Below are 8399 nucleotides of genomic sequence, written 5' to 3'. Positions count from 1 at the left end.
TTTTGTTTTGGTAAGGATAAACATATAACAATAATAAAATTCGGATTTTATTAGTCAAAACTGATTTTGGTAATTATCTGTCAGCAAAACAGCAAGAAATCCCGAAAATCCCTCTATCTAACTTCCCGACTCGCTGAGTCCCCTTATGGACTCGTCGAGTTCATCCTACTCGTCGAGCCCACTTTGGGAATCGCCGAGTTTGTCAGTCAAGGGGCCAAAAAATCGATTTCAAAGCAAGAATGAAAACACAAAGCATCAATACAATAGAAGCCAATCAAGGCTCTGATACCACTGATGGGTTTTAGCCAAAAGAACATCCTATGTGCTCATGCAAACCCTAAAGCTTGGATCTGGGCTTCTCTATTGTACATGCAAATCATCTAAGACTTTCTAACCCTAGATCTAGCATACGTGATTCGAAATTGACATAAGAAAACAGATCTAGATAATTACCTCTTGAACAATAGCTTAAATCTTCTTGTTCTTGGAGCTTAGAGTCACAAGTGTCACTCCTCTAATGGCTTACAAACACCAGAGAAGGAAGAGGATGATATTGGAGAGAGGGGAGAGGCACAATTTCGGCTATGATCTTCCTAGGGTATCAAGTGGCCGAAAATTGGAAGCCTTGGGGTCTTATTTATACTGGTGCTGCTAGGGTTTCAGCCTAAACCCTAATGGACAACTTAGGCCTTAAGCTATCCCAGGAAGCTTCTGGAATAGGGCCTTATGGCCGAAATTATGGATGGACACATTCTAATTTCGTCCATGCCTAGTCCAAGAGGCTCCTCAGCCAAATACTCCACTATCACACATTTGACAGTTTAAGTCCCCGATATTAAATTAATGTCTTTTAGCCATAGAATTAATTTCTTAATTAATTATTGTCTAATATTAATTTAATTATATGATTTATCTTTTAATATATTATTCATATAATATATTAATAAACCATATTAACCTCTCTATTCATAAATCACCCTGTCAAGTTGCTTTTGGTGAAGGCAGCCCAAAAGGACCATGCACAACCAGGTCAAGTACTTACCAAATATAGTTACGGGCTTAGACACTAATCCAACAATTCCAACTCTAGAGGTCATATCGAATCGAGTCCGACTAAGATATGTATTCTACATGGTTCAGAGAGCCAAGTTCGATGTAGCATCCGACTTAATCCAGAAGATTGAAGTGAAAATTTATCGAAGCGGTCAATAGAAGTATTGCGACCATTGTTTAAGTAAGAAGCCTATAGCTAGAAATGTTACAAGCTAAAATGTGATTATATCACATTAGAACATGAAGAAAGGTGTATTCCATTATGGAATTTGACTCTAAGAGACCTGAGTCTAAGAGTTGCATCAGATGACGAGAGGTCATTAGAACATGACCCATCGGTCGGTTATGATAATCGAAGTAAAGAACTTCTCTTCAGATTAGTTCGTTTAAGAAGAAGAAGGATTCATCAATAAGGATTGATTTTGTAACTCGAAGGTTATGACTGAAAGTCCAACGCGAGATGGAGTGCGGGTGCAAGATTGAAGACCGCCTACAGTAAAAAAAATTCCAATACTAATTACTCATTTGAAGGAAACAAAATAGTTACGACTATTTCCTAGGATGAAGAGATAATATAAGGAGTCATTATACATGCCATGTCTTGTTAGTGTTTCCAAGAACAGATTTGAAGACTTCATAGTCTGTAGCGACACATTTAGAGTTGGGTTGGATTGTGTTCTAACCCAATAGGAAGAGCGTTTGGGCAAAACGCTGGTGTTTGGTATGAATAATCAAGGTTTGAAGGTATTCCAAGACAGGATTTGGGTACCTAAGACAGGAAGAATAAGAGATCTTCTAATGGAAGAAACTCACAAGACCATGTACTCGATTCATCCCGGCAGCGCAAAAATGTATAAGGATCTAAATCCCTACTACTGTTGGCCGACGATGAAGCTCGATGTTGCAAAGTATATGAACGAGTGTGTAACATGTGCGAGAGTTAAGGAACAACATCAGAAACCATATGGGAGTTTAGAACCTTTAACTGTACCCATGGGTAAATAGGAAGACATCACCATGGATTTTGTGACTAAACTGCCCAGAACGAAGGACGATCATGACATGACATGGGTGGTCGTTAATCGGTTTACTAAAAGTGCATACTTCATAGCAGCCAATGAAAAATGGTCTATGGATAAACTTGCAAATTCTTACGTGAAGGACATAGTAAGACTTCACGGTGTTCCTTAAATAATTGTATTAGATCGTGATAGTCGTTTCACGTCAAGGTTTTGGAGAAGTCTACAAGAGGAATTGGGTACGAAATTGTGTCTAAGTACAGTCTACCATCTGCAAACCGATGGTCAGAGCGAACGAACGATTCAAACATTGGAGGATATGCTGAGAGCATGTACCCTGGAATTCCAAGATAACTAGGATGAACATTTACCTTTGGTGGAATTTTCCTACAATAATAGTTTCCACTCGAGCATCAAGATGGCACATTATCAAGCTTTCTATAGAAAAAAGTGTTGAACGCCATCATGTTGGCTTGAAGCTGGAGAAAAGCAGTTTATGGGACCCGGGATAGTTCATCAAACTGTTGAAAAGCTGAAAGTGATTAAGGAAAGGATGTTAGCAGCTCAGGATCGTCAAAAGAGCTATGCTGATAAGAAAAGACAACCAATAACATTCGAAGTTGAAGATTCCGTTTTACTTAATGTCTCACCGTGGAGGGACTTATAAGATTTGGTAAAAAGGGAAAGTTGAGTCCAAGGTTTATTGGACCGTTTAAAGTTCTTCGGAGAATTGGGAACCAAGCTTACAAGCTAGAAGTATTAGAAGAACTAGATGGTATTCATAACACTTTCCACGTGTGTTATTTGAGGAAGTTCACGGGAGAAGTTCCTGACATAATTACAATTTCTGAATTAAGGTTGGATGAAAGCAAGAGGTTAATTGAAGAACCAAAGGCAATTGTTGACTGTAAGACTAAGAAGTTACGATGCAAGACGATCGATTTAGTGCTTGTGCGATGGAAACATACGAATGGGCCAAATCTCACTTGAAAAACAGAGAGTGACATGATTAGTCACTATCCACAGTTGTTTTTTGATATATGATTCTGGGGACAGAATCATTCTAAGGGGGAGAGAATTGTAACGCCCGTGTTTCTGGGATAAGCATTAAAGACGATGTAATAGTCTGGGGTCAACTATTGTAACGTGTTTTGAAGTAATAAGAATAAATTATGTGAATTTATGTGCTTTATAATTAATTATTCTGATATAATAAATTAAGGATAAAAAATAAGTTTCAAAAATAAATGTTAAATAAACCCGATATCTATGAAGAAAGTTGTAGTGGTTGAAAAAAGGATTCCATAGATATAAAGAATACCGAAATCCGAGTTATAACGAAGAAGTTATGACCTGTAGAAGTTTCGCGACAGAACCGACACGACGCTGTGTGACGTAAAAAGTGAATTTACGATAAAGTGCTTTTTAGCCTTAGCGATCTAAATGAAAGTCGTAGCACACGTTAAACAAAGAACATGCATAAAAAGAATGTTCAAATCTGACTTTGTATGAGGAAGTTATGAATTTTCTAAGATTTTCCATAGTAGTATGCAACCCGAAGCTCAAATTTTAGATCGAGTGATTTTTAGCCGAAACAACTTAAACGAGAATCAAAACAACTCAACGGTAAAAAGACAGACGAAAACGGACGTCAGATAAAGAAGTTATGAATGTTTAACAGACTTTTCCTGTCCCGGCCTGTTAAAAATATAACCTTAAAAATAAAGTCAAAATTAGTCGACGGAGTCTAAACGAAAGTTATAGAGTATAATCTCACCTACGCGTGGATATAAAGAACGTCAAAAACGGAGCTAGTATGCAAAAGATATTAATTTTTGAAGTTTTAAATATAAAAATCAAGGCTTATCTGAAGCTGTACACCCATCGTACGAGTTTACGCCCCGAACGCTCGAACTAGGTCAGAAGTTGGCCACGTCGACCTCTTTCTTCCGACGGAGACACGTATCTCACCCCATCGACACGTTTGAGGCCTGGAAAACGAACTCATGCCACGTCTCGTACGCCAAGCGTACCAAAGTTATGCCCAACGTAGAGCATCAAAAGCCAGTACGCCCCGCGTACCTAAAGATTACGCCTAGCGTACGGAGGGTCAGGCTCCTACTATAAATAGAATGCGAAGGTCTCCGGGTTGAGGTTACAATTCTCATATCCTTCACTCTCTAAACTCTCTCAAATTACCCTAACACCCCCAAAGTCTAGGGAACATCCCTAACACCCAAAGCAAGTCCCAGAGCCCTGAAGTCCCCGAGAAAATAAATTTTTCGAGTCAAAATTTTGCCCGCGTGAATCCCTGTTTTTGACCTTTCTGTCCCTGTTTTTAGAAAAATTATAAAAAAATCATCGTAAGTCGAAATTCGGATCCGTAAACTATGAGACTTTGGAAAATGAGTCTATTTTATTCATAATTTTTATTAAGATTTTTGATGGCTTCAAACCAGTGTGAAAATGTTCGTCTTCAACGACCGGTCCGAAATCATTCCTGAAATGATAGACCGTTTTGTAAAAATCGCCAAAAATTGTAGAAAACTCGTCTGAACGCGTGCGAGTAGACATTTAAAGGTATAAACCTGAAATTTTTTCATGTAAATCAGTTTTGAAAAATATTATAATTAAGGTTGTCAATACAGTCCGTAATTAGACCAAAACGTTTCTGTTAAAAGCTGATTTTTGAGTTTAGGTTATACATGTTTGAACAAAACACTTATTTTTGCTATTTTGAGTGTATAATCCTAGATCTACAAATTTATATGTAATTTATATGACAACACATACTTTTCTCATGGTTTTTATGAAGATCTAAGTGATAAACTTCATGTTCAAGTAAAGATCTAAAAGTTAAACACATAACACAATGGTAAATGCAAATATCCAACGGTTAAACGAGAGTTGACTTGTATCCTCCCCCGAAAACATGAAAAATACGAAAGATATAGGGGTATGAAGCTCACCTTGGGGTTTTGGGATGTAGATGAAGAAGAAGATGAAACTTTGAACCTAGCTTGTGCTTTGAAGAGATCTCGAAAATATGGGTGTTCTAAGGAGTTTGACACACAACAATGTGTGTAAATGGAAAGTTCTAAGCATAAACATGAAGTAAAAACTCTTGAGTTAGACAAGAACTTACCAAGTTATGGATATTGAAGAAGGCTTCTTGAAGAGCAAACACACATGAAAATCTTGGAAGAATGGATGGATTTTGTTTGAAGTTCTAGAGAGGAATTTAGTGACTTGGAAGTGAAAATGGAGGTGGTGGTGGGGGTTCCCTTTGCCGAGATTTAAGAAGAGAAGAAGAAGAAGAAGAAAGGGAGTGGAGTGGGTATTACATGGAGGATTAGGGACTAATCCTAGAAGTATGTGATGTAAATTTAGTATGGATATCCATTAAAAAAAAGTGAGGTGTCATCCTCTAATTAATCCCATAACATTTTTTTTTACAAAAACCGAGAATTAGGGTAAGAAGAGGGAATAAGAGGTGTGTTGGTCTAGAATTTGAATACTCTTGAAATTACAAGGCCCAAATGTGGAAATTTTCGGCCCATTGGACCCATAATGACAAAGTGAGACATTTTAGGCCCAATAAGGAAGTATTGGTCCCAATAAGGTTTTTGGGTTGAGAATTCTTGGGCTAAGGCCCAAAATGATTGGATTTGACTTTTTGGTCGAGTTTTGGACTTGCATGAGGTTGTTTCAGCTCGAATCACCATGTATAAACATAGGAACTTAATAGTATTGAGGTCTAAATTTCACTAAAGGAAATGTTGTAAGGTTACACAAAGGAAATTATCTTGCACAAGGATTAACATTTAACCGAAATTTGCTAGTTGTGACAGTCTAGGGTTAAAGTGAAGGAGGAGGGACAGAATGGGTCTGTACGATTTTGTGTGAGATAAACCCTTGAATGGGTATATTAAGGTGCGATTTCATTCGACTAAGCAAATCGTTCCCCATGTCGATTTTATGAAGACGAACATGAAAGATGGGAGAACGGAAGTACAGGAGAAACAAGGCAGGGTTTTCTAAATTTTGGGATTTCATTTTCCCGCTGCTTAATAAGGAGCATGTTTCTTAGAAAATTTATAAAACGACATCTAATTTTAGGGCACACAAAAATGCATTTCCTACATCCTTCAGATTTTGAAAGAGTTGACATTTTTTTAGGACATTCACGTTTGCGTCTCATAAACCAATGTGTGTCATGGTTCGCGTATCATTAAAGGGTTGTTTTCTAGTAGTGGACTTCTTCTTCTCCGACAAGATGGGTGAGACAGGTTCTTATTAAAGTTAATATTCTTGCTTGGCATATTTCTTTTAATAAGCTTCCTACTAGAGAGAATCTTGAGAGTTTGGGTATGGATATTCCTTCTTTATTAAGTTTGCTTTGTTTTTATAGTGAGGCAGTTGGTCATTTATATTTAGCTTGTCCCTTTGCTAAATCACTCTTGGCACACTAGACGATGGAGTGTTCTCATGCCGGATATTGAGTCTTATGGTGTTTGGTTGAACTGGTTCACGGTTTCAAGGATGAATCAGTCGATCAAGAGTTGTTTGGAGAGGAGTTTTTACTCTACTTGGTGGTTTCTTTCTAATTTTAGTAATTCTATGTTGTTTCGAATTTCTAAACCTAGAATGGATGATATTTTTCATCATATTGTGACTCAGTAGCTTTTTTGGTGTAATGCTAGGAGTAGAAAAAATATTAATTAGATAGGATGGTTGTTAAACTCAATTTTGGCTATTACGAAGTAATCCTTGATTTTGCTAGCTTTCTTTCTAGTTTTTTTAGTTATATATATATATATATATATATATATATATATATATATATATATATATATATATATATATATATATATATAGAGCAAGGATCATTTGAGAACTCATATTTTCCCGAGAACCCGAGAACCAAACGAGGGCCGTTAGATTATAATAATAGAAGGTTGAGATGTTTTGTGGCATTGTTGTAAATATTTGAAAAGAATTAAACACGGGGGTGTGATACTTAAATTAATCTAAGGGCATTTATGGTACTGAAAATCATTCCCCCAAATCAATCGATGCTATCTTTCTCTCACAAATCCCCCGATCGTCTCTTCGTCCCTATTTCTCTCAGAGCTTCATTGGCGTTCGTTCCCCGATCCAGAACCAATGTCTGATTTATCAATGGTTTCCTCCGTCTACTATCTCTCTTATTCATTGAATCGAGGAAGGTGAAAGTCGAAGCTCTCTCTCTCTCTCTCTCAATCAATCGTCTGCCTCCTTCCGTTGAATCTCTCCCTACACAATCGCTATGCCGCCGATTTCCGCCAAATCTACCACTACAATGAGCATCAAAGTCGACGCACACATTAATGATTGACGATCGACCTTAATCACCACTGATTTGGATGCAATTATGGTGGAATTGGATGGTAAAGAACAGGAGATGCTTCGATCCAGGCAAAAAGTCCTGAAGTTGGACATTTGAGGAATATAGGTGCTTCGATCGGAGATAGTAACTGAGAAACCCATGGACACTCTCTCTTACCTTCTTCCCTCACCACCACCGAAACAAATTATCTTGTTAGCAACAACGGTGCTGGCAACAACGGTGATCAGGTATCCAGTTTTCTTCCTCCTTGTAGTTCAGTCCTTTATTCCTTTATCTAGATCGCATCTGCCGGCCATTACAATTTTTTTGTTCATCGATCGTTCGTGTGATTATTCAATTTTGGTATTTAGAACTGCATTACAAGGGTATTTCAGCCATTTTAGCAAGAAATAAATTCTTGGAATTGAAATTTTGGTACACCTGATGAGCAAGAGCATACGCCATGGCTCTCTCACGTTTAGCAGCAGCCTCCTGTCTCTTTATCAACTTTTCTTGAATTTGTTCAACAGATCCAACACTATCACACCACCCTTCCTGTCAAATACAAGTGGGAATGTAAATTTTAAAACAAACATAATATCACTTTAATGATCTAAGAGATTCATAAATAGTTGTGAAATTCTAACCTCAATCACACCACACAATTACACTACCTTTTCACTTCCCTCTTTCATTTCTCTTTATTGTGATATGCATTATGATGTTGTGGGTGTTCTTTTTCATCTGGATGTGTATAATTTTATTTAAAGTTAATTCCTTGTATACCCTTAAAAAAACTTTCATATATTAACTGGTCATGAAGAAAATGCAGAATTTGCTCTTGCTATGTGCCAAAGTGAACCCATTGTGCTATCTGGAGGTGATCTATTTCAAAAGTCAAAACCATGCTTTTTAGAGATTTTGGAAATGGAATATTTTTTATTTCTTTTATTTAATTA

Source organism: Lactuca virosa, chromosome 4 (genome assembly GCF_052849685.1).
Source record: "Lactuca virosa cultivar CGN04683 chromosome 4, Lactuca_virosa_CGN04683_v6, whole genome shotgun sequence".
Taxonomy (NCBI): domain Eukaryota; kingdom Viridiplantae; phylum Streptophyta; class Magnoliopsida; order Asterales; family Asteraceae; genus Lactuca; species Lactuca virosa.
This window is presented reverse-complemented; position numbering follows the sequence as displayed.